Source organism: Mesoplodon mirus, assembly GCF_964341445.2.
Source record: "Mesoplodon mirus genome assembly, chromosome: 4".
In the NCBI taxonomy this organism is placed as follows: Eukaryota; Metazoa; Chordata; class Mammalia; order Artiodactyla; family Ziphiidae; genus Mesoplodon; species Mesoplodon mirus.
In genome coordinates this window covers 150,000,971-150,017,762 of record NC_138979.1, presented here as the reverse complement: position 1 = coordinate 150,017,762, position 16,792 = coordinate 150,000,971, and the positions used below count along the sequence as shown (strand labels likewise).

The 16,792-nt window shown below is 36.8% G+C and overlaps 1 protein-coding gene across 1 annotated transcript in view; it reads left to right on the top strand.

Moving 5' to 3' along the window:
* The window catches only part of KCNH5 (potassium voltage-gated channel subfamily H member 5), a gene marked incomplete at both ends in the record, with an annotated part of 351,704 nt that overhangs the window by 184,889 nt on the left and 150,023 nt on the right, over nt 1–16,792 (top strand). The window lies entirely within an intron of this gene.

The window sequence follows — 16,792 nt, the reverse complement described above, 5'->3', positions numbered from 1 at the left end:
GGATCCTCCCAGACCGGGGCACGAACCCGTATCCCCTGCATCGGCAGGCGGACTCTCAACCACTGCACCACCAGGGAGGCCCAAATTACTTGTTTTTAACAATTAGGCTTAGATTACACATTAAACAGCTATCATTCTTCTTGTAGACAAATTTTGAAGATATGCCTGCTTTCATTAAAACAACAAACTTAAAGTAGTTTTTATTTATAAAAGATTACCCCAGATCTTGTGAACTTAAAAAACATTTGTGTTATTTTCTAGGGATACTGAATTTTTATAAAAATTTCTCTTTAAGCCAATTAAATACAGTTCTTTAGAAATGGATTATGCAATATCATCTGAAGGTAGAAAAATATCACATATCTGAAACATATGAACATAGACATAAATATACAGACAGATGCAAGCAGAGATCATATAGCTTTTGTTTTAAAAACTCTAGCCATGTCTCGTAAAACTCAAAAGAATAGTTGGATCGAAATTGTATTTCTGGTGGACAAAGTTAACTTTTCCTGCTCAGACAGCCAAAGTTTTTCACTAAAGATTTTTTATTGGCATGCGGAGCTGTTTTGTTTTGCTTTTGTTTTGTAACATCTTTATTGAAGTATAATTGCCTTACAATGTGTTAATTTCTGCTGTATAACAGAGTGAATTAGCCATACATATCCCCATATCCCCATATCCCCTCCCTCTTGTGTCTCCCTCCCACCCTCCCTATCCTACCCCTGTAGGTGGTAACTAAGCACTGAGCTGATCTCCTGTGCTATGCGACTGCTTCCCACTAGCTATCTGTTTTACATTTGGTAGTGTATATATGTCAATGCTACTCTCTCACTTTGTCCCAGCTTACCCTTCCCCCTCCCCGTGTCCTCAAGTCCATTCTCTATGTCTGCATCTTCATTCTGTCCAGCTCCTAGGTTCTTCAGAAACATTTTACTTTTTTTTTTTAAGATTCCATATCTATGTGATAGCATAAGGTACTTATTTTTCTCTTTCTGACTTCACTCTGTATGACAGACTCTAGATCCATCCACCTCACCACAAATGACTCAATTTCGTTTCTTTAATGGCTGAGTAATATTCCATTGTATATATGTGCCACATCTTCTTTATCCATTCATCTGTCAGTGGACACTTAGGTTGCTTCCATGTCCTGGCTATTCTAAATAGTGCTGAAATGAACATTGTGGTACATGACTTTTTGAATTATGGTTTTCTCAGGATATATGCCCAGTAGTGGAATTGCTGGGTCATATGGCAAGTTCTATTTTAGTTTATTAAGGAACCTCCATACTGTTCTCCATAGTGGCTGTATCAATTTACATTCCCACCAACAGGGCAAGAGGGTTCCCTTTTCTCCACACTCTCTTCAGCATTTATTGTTTGTAGATTTTTTGATGATGGCCATTTTGACCAGTGTGAGGTGATACCTCATTGTAGTTTTGATTTGCATTTCTCTAATGATTAGTGATGTTGAGCAGCTTTTCATGTGTTTGTTGGCAATCTGTATATCTTCTATAGAGAAATGTCTATTTAGGTCTTCTGCCCATTTTTGGATTGGGTTGTTGGTTTTTCTGATATTGAGCTGCATGAGCTGCTTATATATTTTGGAGACTAATCCTTTGTCATTTGCTTTGTTTGCAAGTATTTTCTCCCATTCTGAGGGTTGTCTTTTTCATCTTGTTAATAGTTTCCTTTGCTGTGCAACAGCTTGTAAGTTTCATTAAGTCCATTTGTTTATTTTTGTTTTTATTTCCATTTCTCTAGGTGGTGGGTCAAAAGGATCTTGCTATGATTTATGTCACAGAGTGTTCTTCCTATGTTTTCCTCTAAGAATTTGATAGTTTCTGGCCTTACATTTAGGTCTTTAATCCATTTTGAGCTTATTTTTGTGTATAGTGTTAAGGAGTATTCTAATTTCATTCTTTTACATGTAGCTGTCCAGTTTTCCCAGCACCACTTATTGAAGAGGCTGTCTTTCCTCCATTGTATATTCTTGTCTCCTTTATCAAAAATACGCTGGCCATAGGTGCGTGGGTTTAGCTCTGGGCTTCCTATCCTGTTCCACTGATCTGTATTTCTGTTTTTGTGCCAGTACTACACTGTCTTGATTACTGTACTTTTATAGTATAGTCTGAACTCAGGGAGCCTGATGCCTCAAGCTCCGTTTTTCTTTCTCAAGATAGCTTTGGCTATTTGGGGTCTTTTGTGTTTCCATACAAATTGTGAAATTTTTTGTTCTAGTTCTGTGAAAAATGCCATTGGTAGTTTTATAGGGATTGCATTGAGTCTGTAGATTGCTTAGGGTAGTATAGTCATTTTCACAATGTTGATTCTTCCAATCTAAGAACATGGTATATCTCTCCATCTGTTTGTATCATATTTAATTTACTTTTTCAGTGTCTTACAGTTTTCTGCATACAGGTCTTTTGTCTTCTTAGGTAGATTTAGTCCTAGGTATTTTATTCCTTTTGTTGGAATGGTAAATGGGAGTGCTTCCTTAATTTCTCGTTCAGATTTTTCATCATCATTGTATAGGAATGCAAGCGATTTCTGTCCATTATTTTTGTATCCTTCTACTTACCAAATTCATTGTTTAGATCTAGTAGTTTTCTGGTAGTATCTTTAGGATTCTCTATGTATAGTATCGTGTCATCTGCAAATAGTGACAATTTTACTTCTTCTTTCCTGATTTCGATCCCTTTTATTTCTTTTTCTTCTCTGATTGCTGTGGCTAAAACTTCCAAAATTATGTTGAATAATAGCGGTGAGAGTGGGCAACCTTGTCTTGTACCTGACCTTAGAGGAAATGGTTTCAGTTTCTCACCATTGAGAACAATGTTGGCTGTGGGTTTGTCATATATGGCCTTTATTATGTTGAGGTAAGTTCCCTCTATACCACCTTTCTGGTGGGTTTTTATCATAAATCGGTGTTGAATTTTGTCAAAAGCTTTTTCTGCATCTATTGAGGTGATCATATTGTTTTTCTCCTTCAATTTGTTAATGTGGTTTATCACATTGATTAATTTGCATACACTGAAGAATCCTTGCATTCCTGGGATAAACCCCATTTGATCTTGGTGTATGATCCTTTTAATGTGCTGTTGGATTCTGTTTGCTAGTATTTTGTGGAGGATTTTTGCATCTATGTTCATCAGGGATATTGGCCTGTAGTTTTCTTTCTTTGTGACATCTTTGTCTGGTTTTGGTATCAGGGTGATGGTGGCCTCGTAGAATGAGTTTGGGAGTGTTCCTCCCTCTGCTACATTTTGGAAGAGTTTGAGAAGGATAGGTGTTAGTTCTTCTCTAAATGTTTGAAGAATTTGACTGTGAAGCCATCTGGTCCTGGGCTTTTGTTTGTTGGAAGATTTTTAATCACAGTCTCAATTTCAGTGCTTGTGATTGGTCTGTTTATATCTTCTCTTCCTTCCTGGTTCAGTCTCAGCAGGTTGTGCTTTTCTAAGACTGTGTCCATTTCTTCCAGGTTGTCCATTTTATTGGCATATAGTTGCTTTTCATAATATCTCATGATCCTTTGTATTTCTGTAGTGTCAGTTTTTACTTCTCCTTTTTCATTTCTACTTCTATTGATTTGAGTCTTCTCCATTTTTTTCTTGATGAGTCTGGCTAATGGTTTATCAATTTTGTTTATCTTTTCAAAGAACCAGCTTTTAGTTTTATTGAACCTTGCTATCGTTTTCTTCATTTCTTTTTCATTTATTTCTGATCTGATCTTAAGATTTCTTTCCTTCTGCTAATTTTGAAGTGTTTCTGTTCTTTCTCTGATTGCTTTAGGTGTAAGGTTAGGTTGTTTATTTAAGCTTTTTCTTGTTTCTTGAGGTAGGATTGTATTGCTATCAACTTCTCTCTTAGACTGCTTTTCCTGCATCCCATAGGTTTTGGGTTGTCATGTTTCCATTGTCATTTATTTCTAGGTATTTTTTTATTTCCTCTTTGATTTCTTCAGCAATCTCTTGGTTATTTAGTAGTGTATTGTTTAGCCTCCATGTGTTTGTATTTTTACAGATTTTTCCCTGTAATTGACATCTAGTCTCACAGTGTTGTGGTCAGAAAAGATACTTGATATGATTTCAGTTTTCTTAAATTTACCAAGGCTTGATTTGTGACCCAAGATATAATCTATCCTGGGGAATGTTCCATGAGGACTAGCGAAGAAAGTGTAACCTGCTGTTTTTGGATGGAATGTCCTATAAATATCTATTAAGTCCATCTTGTTTAATGTATCATTTAAAGCTTGTGTTTCCTTATTTATTTTCATTTTGGATGATCTGTCCATTGGTGAAAGTGGGGTGTTAAAGTCCCCTACTGTTATTGTGTTACTGTCATTTTCCCCTTATATGGCTGTTAGCATTTGCCTTATGTATTGAGGTACTCCTATGTTGGGTGCATAAATGTTTACAATTGTTATATCTTCTTCTTGGATCGATCGCTTGATCATTATGTAGTGTCCTTCTTTGTCTCTTGTAATAGTCTTTATTTTAAAGTCTATTTTGTCTGATATGAGAATTGCTACTCCAGCTTTCTTTTGATTTCCATTTGCATAGAATATATGTTTCCATCCCCTCACTTTCAGACTGTTTGTGCCCTAGGTCTGAAGTGGGTCTCTTGTAGATAGCATATTTATGGGTCTTGTTTTTGTATCCATTCAGCCAGTGTTTGTCTTTTGGTTGGAGCATTTAATGTAAGGTAATTATCGATATGTATGTTTATATTACCATTGTCTTTTTTTTTAGCGGTGTAGTTTTTTAAATTTTATTTTATTTCTTTATTTTTGCCTGTGTTGAGTCATCATTGCTGGTAGAAGGCTTTCTCTACTTGCAGCGAGTGGGGGCTACTCTTTGTTGTGGTGCACAGGCTTCTCATTGCAGTGGCTTCTCTTGTTTGGAGCACGGGCCCTAGGCATACGGGCTTCAGCAGTTGTGGCTCTCAGGCTCAGTAGTTGTGGCACACAGGCTCAGTTGCTTCATGGCATGTGGAACCTTCCTGGACCAGGAATCAAACCCCTGTCCCCTGCATTGGCAGACGGATTCTCAAACACTGTGTCACCAGGGAAGTCCGTATTACTGTTTTCTTAATTGTTTTGTGTTTGTTTTTGTAGGTCTTTTCCTTCTCTTGTGTTTCCTGCCTAGAGAAGTTCCTTTAGCATTTGTTGTCAAGCTGGTTTGGTGGTCTTGAATTCTCGTAGCTTTTGTTTGTCTGCAAAGTTTTTAGTTTCTCCATCAAATCTAAATGAGATCCTTGCTGGGTGAGTAATCTTGGATATAGGTTGTCCCTTTCATCACTTTAAATATGTCCTGCAGCTCCCTTCTGGCTTGCAGTTTCTGCTGAAGGATCAGCTGTTAACCTTATGGAGATTCCCTTGTATGTTATTTGTTGCTTTTCCCCTGCTGCTTTTAATATTTTTTCTTTGTGTTTAATTTTTGATGGTTTGATTAATATGTGTCTTGAAGTGTTTCTCCTTGGATTTATTCTGTATGGGACTCTCTGAGCTTCCTCTATTTGATTGAGTATTTCCTTTCCCATGTTAGGGTAGTTTTCAACTATAATCTCTTCAAATATTTTCTCCGACCCTTTCTTTTCCTCTTCTTCTTCTGGGACCCCTAGAATTTGAATGTTGGTACATTTAATGTTGTCTCAGAGGTCTCTGAGACTGTCCTCAATTCTTTTCATTCTTTTTCTTTGTTCTGCTCTGCAGTAGTTATTTCCAGTATTTTATCTTCCAAGTCACTTATCTGTTCATCTGCCTCAGTTATTCTGCTATTAATTTCTTCCAGAAAATTTTTTATTTCATTTATTGTGTTGTTCATCACTTTGTTTGCTCTTTAGTTCTTCTAGGTTCTTGTTAAACATTTCTTGTATTTTCTCCATTGTATTTCCCAGATTTTGTATCATCTTGACTATCATTACTCTGAATTCTTTTTCAGTTAGACAGCCTAATTCCTCTTCATTTATTTGGTCTGTTGGGCGTTTACCTTGCTCCTTCATCTGCTGTATATTTCTCTGTCTTCTTATTTTGCTTAACTTACATTGTTTGTTGTCTCCTTTTCACAGGCTGCAGGTTCGTAGTTCCTCTTGTTTTTGGTGTCTGCCCCCAGTGGGTAAGGTTAGTTCAGTGGGTTGTGTAGGCTTCCTGGTGGAGGGGACTGGTGCCTGTGTTTTGGTGGGTGGGGCTGGATCTTGTCTTTCTGGGGGGCAGGGCTGCCTCCGGTGGTTTGTTTTGGGTTGTCTGTGAACTTAGTATGATTTTAGGCAGCCTCTCTGTTAATGAGTGGGGTTGTGTTCCTTTCTTGCTAGTAGTTTGGCATGGGGCATCCAGCACTGGAGCTTGCTGGCCATGGGGTGGAGCTGGGTCTTATCGTAGAGATCTAGATCTCTTTGAGAGCTCTTGCTGATTGATATTACATGGGGCCGGGGGGTCTCTGGTGGTTCAGTGTCCTCACCTTGGCTCTCTTAACTCAGAGGCTCAGGCCTGACACCAGGCCGGAGCACAAAGACCCTGTGAACCACACGGCTCAGAAGAAACGGGGGAAAAATTTTTTTTAAAAAGAAAAGAAAAAAATAATTAAAATAAAAAAATTATTAAAATGAAAAAGTAATAAAAAAAGAAGAGAACAACCAAACCAATAAAGAAATCCACCAATGATAACAAGCACTAAAAAGTATACTAAGATATACATAAAAATCAGAAACAAGTCAGTTGCAGACAGCAAACCCCATGTTTACAATTGCTCCCAAAGTCCACCGCCTCAATTTTTGGTTGATTCATTGTCTATTTAGGTATTCCACAGATGCAGGGTACCTCACATTGATTGTGGGGATTTAATCCGCTGCTCCTGAGGCTTCATGGAGAAATTTCCCTTTCTCTTCTTTGTTCGCACAGCTCCTGGGGTTCAGCTTTTGTTTTGGCCCCACCTCTGAGTGTAGGTTGCCGTCAGGCTTCTGTTCCTGCCCAGACAGGACAGGGTTAAAATAGCAGCTGATTAGGGGGCTCTGGCTCACTCATGCTGGGGCTTAGGGAGGGTACAGTAGTTATAATTGGAATGCAGGGTGAGCCTATGGTGACAGAGTCCTACGTGACTTTGCAACTGCCTGAGGCTCACCCTGTGTTCTCCTGGGGAAGTTGTCCCTGTATCACGGGACCCTGGCAGTGGCAGGCTGCAGAGTCTCCTGGGGGTGGGGGGGGCGTGTGGATAGTGACCTGTGCTTGCACACAGGATTCTTGTTGGCAACAGCGTTAGCGTTTCATGCCCGTCTATGGTGTCTAGCTGATAGCCACTGCTCGCGCCTGTCTCTGGAGCTCGTTTAGGTGGTGCTCTGCCTTCTGTGGGCAGACAGGGAAGGAATCCCCTCTCCTCATGCACCCCAAAACAATGGTCTCTTGCCTCTTAGGCAGGTCCAGAGTTTTCCTGGACTCCCTCCCAGCTAACTGTGGCACACTAGCCCCCTTCAGGCTGTGTTCACGCAGCCAACCCCAGTCCTCTCCCTGGAGTCTGACCTCTGAAGCCCGAGCCTCACCTCCCAGCCCCCACCTGCCCCGGTGGGTGAGCAGACCTCTCAGGCTGGTGAGTGCTGGTCGGCACCAGTCGTCTGTGGGGGAATCTCTCCGCTTTGCTCTCTGCACTCCTATTGCTGTGCTCTCCTCCATGGCTCTGAAATTTCCCCTCTGCCCACCCCCTGACTCCACCAGTGAAGGGCCTTCCTAGTGTGTGGAAACTTTTCCTCCTTCACAGGTCCCTCTCAGAAATGCAGGTCCCGTCCTTATTCTTTTGTCTGTGTTTTTTTCTTTTTTCCTTGCCCTACCCAGGTACGTGAGGATTTTCTTGCCTTTTGGGAGGTCTGAGGTCTTCTGCCAGCGTTCAGTGGGTGTTCTGTAGGAGTTGTTCCACATATCTACGTATTTTTGATGTATTTGTGGGGAGGAAGGTGATCTCCATGGCTTATTCCTCTGCCGTCTTAAAGGCCACCTCTCTGAGCTGTTTTTGGAGTCATTTTGTCTTCTAGAAGCTTCTGTGTACCAATCAAAGAATGCATTCCATTGTCTCTGAGAGGTTTGGAATCCTCTCTTTTAAGGGTTCTCTTTAAGATGGACTTACCTAAAATAAAGTTCCCCAAAGTGGCTACTACAGTTCCAAAATTTCACTTGTTTCTCCAAAAGACACAAGAGCTTGGCTCATAGACCAGGTGGAACCCATCTTTGTCTCTAGATTTTCTAAGACATCTTAACTGTGAGGAGCTCTGTTTTCCAACAGCAGTTCTAAAACACAGGGAATCACATGTTTTTTCCCTTTTTGAGCAGATTAGGATGACTTATCAAGAACCATTGATAAACAAAATACAGGTGTGCACAATAAAATCTAAGTGCTCAAAACAAAAAGAGAGCAGAGAGCTGGAATCCAAGAGAGACTTACCTTCAAATTCCGGGTCAGTGAGAAATCAGTGAACTCAATGAGCTCTGTGGGTATCAGTACCTGTTAGCTTACTGGCCTCGGAGTCATTGGGGATCTTCTATGGATCCCACTTCTGATGCCATGAAATGTCAAAAGTTTAGGAATAACAGAAGTAAAACCAGTGAATCTCTGAGGCAGTAATCAGTAAAAATTTTTTGTGCACACACCAAAAGGACAGTTTGCAAATCAGGAGGACTCAAACTAAAACATGGAAGGAGGCTCAGGGGTATATCATTATAAAATAGTTTATATAGTGAGAAAGCAGTCACTGTTTAATTCTTCACAGTGATTGGTTATAATATTAGAGTTTTCTTAAATGATGGGGAATTTTTTAGTGGTTACCTCATATCAACTTTGGGAAGCAGTTTAAGTTTGCTTATGATTTCCAGAGGCATAAGCATGAAATGACCCAGGCTAAGTTTGTCTTGCAAAATAAGCTAAATTAAGCTTTGCTTGTTTGACTAAACTGGTTTTGTCTGCTCAGGGAATTTTTCAAGGCTGTCTCTGTTTGTTTTTGATTTTAACAAGTAGCAGCAGAGTTATCACTGTCCTGAACTTAGAAGCAGCCCCTAGTTAATCATAATATTCCATACTGAGAAAAACCTATTTTTTTTCAGGTGAAATCATTGCATTTCCTGGGTACCTAAGGGACTAACTAATTTACTAGCTTTCTAAACAGGGCAGCTAAATTTTCCTAGACACATTGTAGGTAATTGAATTCTACTGAACTTGGAAATACATCCAATTCTTACTCAAAAAGCTGTCCTGATTGGATCAAACAGTTAAATGGACAAGTGGAGGTGAGAGAAGAACCATACTTCAGAGAGCAGAAAGAAAGTATCTGCTGTTTATCTCCCAGATTAATGAGTGCAGTCTATTGGAAGAGTGAGTGTTACTTAACTCATTAAACAGTTCCCACTGTGATTCCTCAGTGTAATTTCAGGCTAATCTGATGTTCAGAGACTTAAAACTTAACTGCAGAAGCTTATCATTTTAACCTATTGATAAAACTTTCAGGGACATTAGAAAATTTCTTAGGCCATATAGGAGCAAGGAAGTAATACAAAACTAAAGGCTCTTGTTGTGCAGAAGGTACTTAAATTTTTTTTTTAGCTTATTTTACTGAATGCTAATTAAGTTGACCAATGTGAGGCTAAAGTTTCATGTTTTATTAATAAAAGCCTTGATTGGTGGTGAATTTGCCTCTGTGTCTAATTCTGAAGAGTTATGCTGTTGAATTAAAATACACCCAGGAAGCATGTTCAGTGTGTATAATGGGAAAACAAATTTAGTAAACTGCATGAAGAAAGAAAAGGCAAGAAAATGACCATTCCAAACTCAGTTTTGAAGGGACTGTTCTGTGAGTGAGTGTAGTGGCACTATTACTCCAGGGCACATATTACATCATAGGTTAGAACCACAAAAGCATGTGGCCCTGCTCTGTAGTCTATGGCTGTATTGTGACTCTGTTATTAGTGTCACACATGAAGCATGAGTCTGATTATTGAGTGTGTAGCGCATTGCTTGTGAGACTTGGCTAAAGTCCCATGGCTGTTCATAGTTGAGCATAGAAATTACAGCATCAGCTCAATACTGATTCTTTAATTAACATTCACTCTTCTTAGCAGGAATTATTATTTTCCTGAAAAGGACTTTTAACCTCTTGTCCTCCCCAGCTGACCAGGAGGAGAATGAGGTTGAAGAGTGTTCAGTGGACTCCAGAAAGTCCCTAAAAGATTATTGAATGTTTAAAATAAAAGCTTTCCAAGGGTGGTAGAAATATAGTGACCATCAGAGTTATTTTAGGAGACTATATATAAATCTGAGCAGGAGGTAGGGCTTTGAAAGTAGCCTGAAATTTGAACCTAGGCTTCACTGCTCACTAGCAATGTAACTTTGGGAAATTATTTAATCTATTGAATATTCTTCTTCTTCATCTGGATCTGTAAAATATGGATATTTATATCAACTTCACAGAGTATTGTGATAAAAAGTGCTCCTTTTTTTTTTTTTTTCGGTATGCAGGCCTCTCACTGTTGTGGCCTCTCCCGTTGCGGAGCACAGGCTCCGTCCGGATGCGCAGGCTCAGCGGCCATGGCTCACGGGCCCAGCTGCTCCGTGGCATGTGGGATCTTCCCGGACTGGGGCACAAACCCGTGTCCCCTGCATCGGCAGGCAGACTCTCAACCACTGAGCCACCAGGGAAGCCCAAAAGTGCTTCTTAAATGGCATTATTACTAGCAATATACACAGTGATAATGAACTGTTTTCCATTTATTACAGCATGAGAGATTTCAGGGATTTCAGAAGTGAGACATGCTTGTCATGAGGATTTATAAATGGTGGAACTAATGCAATCTTTCATGGAAATCTTTAGATAAGTGATGTGTATTTAGTCTCTTTTTGTTCTTCTGTAACTCGCTATTGTTTATTTTAGAATCTAAGCTCTTGGAAGCTAAGCACCGTGTCAGCATACCATTGACTACCTCTACTGCCAAATATGGGTAGAAAAATATGATCTATTAGGTGGCCTTAAATGTCCCCTAATGCATATGCATTTTATTGAAACCTTAACGGTGTTTCTATGCAATGTCAATTCAACTGTTGAAAAGTGACAAATTCAGATACATTCAGCTCCTACAAAATGGCTGCAGTTTTGCAGCATTTTTTCCCTTTCTGTATCAATGAAAGGAAGGACTGGCTGGCACTAGCACTCTATGTGGAACCTTTGTTAGTTCCAATCAGCTTGGCAACAAACACATCCAGGACTTATTTTTCATCTTCTAAAAATAGGTTCATGTTTCTCAGATGTTTTCAAATGGACAAATACTACACTAAATTTATAATGGCTGTTTCTTATTTTAAAAAAAGAGGAAACAAGTGAATGTTGGGCACAGTGATAAAGTTGCCACTAACGTTAACGAAAGTCTCAACAATCCTCTCTTTTCTGCTTGCCTACAACCCACTTTATCTCTTCCTCTTGTCCCCTAGAACATCTACACATCATCATTTTAATATTGTTCTAAAAACCTATGGTTGCATGTAGTTTCTGGACCACAGGTGACACTAAATAATTTTTTTTTTTTGAGTGAGGATCTCCTTTTGGCTGTAGAATGCCACAATATCCTAACTGGTGTGCCCAATGAGATCAAACAGTTTCTCATTGCACTAGCATTGAAAATCAGATCCTCCTTTCTACTTTTTTACATTGTGAAAGGATTTTTAAAACTCAGTGTTGGATTTTCTTTCTTGAAAATTTTTCTTTTGATATTTTTCCCTATAGTTTGGGGAATTTGGAGTGGTGTGTAAAAGTGCATGTATGTGCATTTAAAAAAAAGGATGGAATTTGTAGTTCTAATATATAATTGCACTACTAATGAGCTATTTTTCAAGTGCCACAGTCTATTCCGCAGAAAATATAATTGCATGTAGATAGATCTCCTAATAAAGAAATGGTTGCAATACCCTTGATTGTGAAACATAAGGAGGAATTGAGATAAAACGTTTAGTTCGGTGCCTCTCACAAAATATCACAACCAAAAACTTCACTGAACATAAACCTAGATCAATACATTTCTGGTAGAAAAAAAATTAAACCCAGCTTGTGAAGCAGCTATGTAATAAACACATAGCTTAGTATGCTTAATGAAATATTCTTTAATAAAAATGTTCTTATGTGGCAGAAAGTGGACACAAAGCCCTGCCCTGGCTCTGTGAATTTAAAACTTATTATATGGACTATATTATGATTAGAAGACATGACTGACACTTGCTTTTGAATATCACTAAAAGCAGAACTATAAAAACAGTCTTTTAAAAATGCACAAAGAAGAAACACAGATAACTTATATGGAAAGAGATAAACACCTCTGATAATTAACAAAATGCAGACTAAAAAATAAATTCCCAATCAAATTGGCAAAGGTGCAATAAATTTTAATGCCTGATACTGGGAGAGAGCAGAATGAGATAACTGTACCACATTACAGATAGGAATATAAATTGCTACAAGTTCTCTGGAGAGTATTAGGGAATATGCTTCAGGGAGCTTAGAATGTGCCTAAATTACCAAAGATGTGGTTGAAGGTAAAGGTTTACCTTTACATTGGAAATAAACTAAATGTTCCATGATAATGGACTGGTTAAATAAATGCCTTTATTCATTTAATAAGTATTTTGTCTATACTCATTATGTGCCACACACTCTTCTAGTCTCTGGGGATATTGCTGGGGACAGATGACATGCACATGGTTTGGTACTAACTATAGATTATTAGAGTATAATCATGTAGATTACATGGGGTTGTTGGTCATATGGTAAATATTGTAATTTCATAGGAGACTGCCAAACTGTTTTTCAAAGTGGTTGTACCTCTTTGCATTCCCATTGGCTATATATGAGAGTTTTGGTTATTCTATATCCTTTCCAACATATTCTGTAATTAGTCTTTATAATTTAACCCACTCTGGTGGGTGTGCAGGAATATCTCATTATGAATTTTTATTTGTATTAGCCTTATTATTAATGGTTTTGAGAATTGGTTTTGTTCTTATTAATCATTCTTTTAATTTCAATTCACCCATTTCTCTTACCACCCACCCCCCACATCTATCAACTACCAATCTGTTCTCTGTATCTATGAGCTTGTTTTTTTTCTTTTGTTTGTTTTCTTAGATTCCACATATAAGAGAGATCCTATGGTATTTGTCTTTCCCTGTGTGACTTATTTTACTTAGCAAAATGCTCTCCAAGCCCATCAATGTTTCACAAATGACAAGATTTCATTCTTTCTTATGACTGAATAATATTCCATTATATATATATATTTATATATATGTGTGTGTATATATATATAAATACATATACATACCACATTTTCTATATCCATTCATCCATTGATGGACACTTAGGTTGTTTCCATATTTCCGTATCTTGGCTGTTGTAAACAATGCTGCAGTGAACATGGGGGTGCATATGTCTTTTCAAGTTAGTGTTTTCATTTTCTTTGGATAAATACTCAGAAATGGATTTGCTGATCATATGATAGTTCTATTTTTAATATTTTGTGGAAGCTCCATACTGTTTTCCACAGTGGCTGTGCCATTTTACATTCTCACTAATAGTGCACAGGGTTCTCTCTTCACCATGTCCTCACCAACACTTGTTATTTCTTGTCTTTTTGATAATAGCCATTCTATCAGGTGTGAGGTGGTATTTCATTGTGGTTTAATTTGTATTTCCCTGGTGGTTACTGATGTTGAGCATTTTTTCGTGTACCTGTTGGCCATCTATATGTCTTCTTTGGGAAAATGTCTATTCAGATCTTCTGCCCATTGAAAAAATTGTATTGTTTGTTTTTTTGCTATTGAGTTGTATGAGGTCTTTATATATTTTGAGTATTAGTCTCTTGTCAGATATATGATGTACAAATACTTTCTCCCATTCAGTATGTTGCCTTTTCATTTTGTTGATGGTTTCCTTTGATACGCAGAAGCTTTTTAGTTTGATGTCCCACTTGTTTATTCTTGCTTTTGGTGTCAGATTAAAAAAATCATCACCAAGACCTATGTCATGGAGCTTACTGCCCATGTTTTTTTCTAGGAGTTTTATGGTTTCAGGTCTTACAGTCAAGCCTTTAATCCATTTTGAGTTCATTTATATGTATGGTCTAAAATAGTGTTGACATTTCATTCTTTTGCATGTGACTGTCTAGTTTTCCCAACACAATTAATTGAAAGGACTGTCCTTTCCTCATTTTATAATCTTCTATCCTTTGTTTTAAATTAATTGACCATATATGCATGGGTTTATTTCTGGGGTCTCTGTTCTGTTTTTAATGCCAATACCATTCTGTTTTAATTATTGTAGCTTTGTAATATAGTTTGAAATCAGGGCTTATGATTATTATTCATTACTATATCTTTTTTTAAATGAAGGGGTTATGGGCTGAATTGTGTAACCAAAATTCATAAGTTGAACTGCTTAGTACCTCAGAATGTGACCTTATTTGAAGATAGGGTCTTTAAAGGGTAATTAAGTTAAAATAAGGTCATTATGGTAGGCTCTAATTCATTATGACTGCTGTTCTTATAAGAATAGGAAATTTAGACAGAGACATGCACAGAAGGAAGATCATGTGAAGACATAGGGATAACATGACCATTTATAGGCCAAGGAGAGAGGCCTGCCAGCACCTTGATCTCAGACTTCTAGCTTCCAGACTTGTGAGAAAATAAATTTCTGTTTTTTAAGCCACCCAGTCTGTGGTACTTTGTTATGGGAACCATCACAAACTAGTGCAAAGGGTCTTTGAACTTTTTGACCATTTTAAGTTAAGATACTGGTTTAAAACATATTCTTTATACATTTTTGATATTTTTTGTGTATATATATATATATATATATTGTGAACACTTTCTCCCAGTCCGTGGTGTGAATTTTTATTTTCTAATGATGACACTTTGAAGTGCAGAAGATTTTAATTTGTAAGAAGTCCAGTTTATCAATTTTAAAAATATTTAGTGCTTTTGGTGTTCTGTAGAAATATTTTCTTTTACCTTAAGGTCAATAAGATGTTGTTCCATGTTTTCTTTTAGTGATTGTCTAGCTCTAGTTTTACCTTTAAGTCTATGATTGTACTTTGAATTTTTAAAAAATGTATGATGTATGGTAACCATCAAGATTTATTTTCTTTCATGTGAAGATACTGTTTTTCCACTTCCATTTACTGTGGACTACTGTCTTCTCTATTCAATTACCTGGCAAACATCAATTAACCCAACACATGTGGTTCTATTTCTGGACTCTCTATTCTGTTCCATTGATCTATATATCTTACCCATATGGCAATACCATATTATCTTGATAAAGGTCACTATATAGTATGTAATATATAGTATGTTTGTGGAATTTTATCATTCAGGGTTTAAACATATTTAGTCAAACTTGTCTTTAAATATTTCATGCTATTTGATTTTTGAAGTGTTATTTTTTTCAAATTTAATTTTTCTGTTATTTGTTGGTAGTATTTAGAAATAAAAGTAGATTTTTGTTTATTCTCTTTGTGTCTTGCACATGACTATATTCACTTTTTTTTTGTTCTAATAGCTTTTGGTAGATTTCTTAGGATTTTCTATTTGTACAATCATGTTATTTGTAAATCAGCTATCCTTCACCTTTCCAACTAGTATGTCTTTTCTTTTCCTTGCATTATTCCACTGGTTAAGATTTCAACATAATATAAAATACAAGTGTTGAGAGTGAGTATGCTTTACTTCCCATCTTAGGTGAAGGTCTTAAATCTTTCACTATTAAATGTGATATCACCTTTTTTTGTAGATTACTTTTATCACTTTGAAGATATTTCCATCTACTTTTCTGAGAATTTTTATCATTAATGGTTATTAAATTTTATAAAGTGCTTTCTTGGACTCTATTACAATGCTTATATGATTTTTCTGCTTTAGTCTGTTATTATGGTGAATTACATTAATTGGTTTTCCAAATGTTACACCAATCTTATATTCCTAGGATAAATCACACTTGGTTATGATATTTATCTTCTCTAAATGTTGCTGAATTTGGTTTGAAAATATTTTATTGACTAGTTTTAGTATCAAGGTAATGCTACCTTCATCAAATAAGTTGGGAATTATTTTTTAAAAATCTATTTTCTGAAAAAAACTTGCTTAAGATTCCAAACATTTTTTCCTTAAATGTTTGAAAAATTCCCCAGTAAAACCAGCTGGATAGAGTTTTATTTGTGGGAAGGCTTTTAATTTCAAATGTCATATCTTTAATAGAAATTGTGCTGTTCAAATTTTCTGTCTATTTTTGTGGCAGTGTGGTAAATTGTGTCATCCATGAATTTAACCATTTCACCTAAGTCATCTAAATCAATGACATATTGTTTACAGTGTTTATTATTAATGAAAGTCTCCACTTTCATTCCTGATATTGATAATTTTTGTTATTCTTAATCAATCTAGTTAGAGATTTATCAGTTTTATTGCTTCTATAAAAATAACCATCTTTAGGTTTCACTTTTTTCTCTCTCTTTTTTTTATTTAAAATTTTATTGACTTCTGCTTTTACCTCTTTATTTCCTTCCTTCTACTTACTTGGGGTTTAATTTAGACTTATTTTTCTAGATTCTTAAGGTTGATCCTTCAATGATCATTCTTGTCTTTCTCTTTTAATATACATATTTAAATTTACAGATTCCCAATTAAACCCTGCTTTCATTTCACATACATTTTTTGATATTTTACATTCTCAAAATATTTTCTAGCTTTCTTTTTGATTTCCCCTTTAATCAATAACA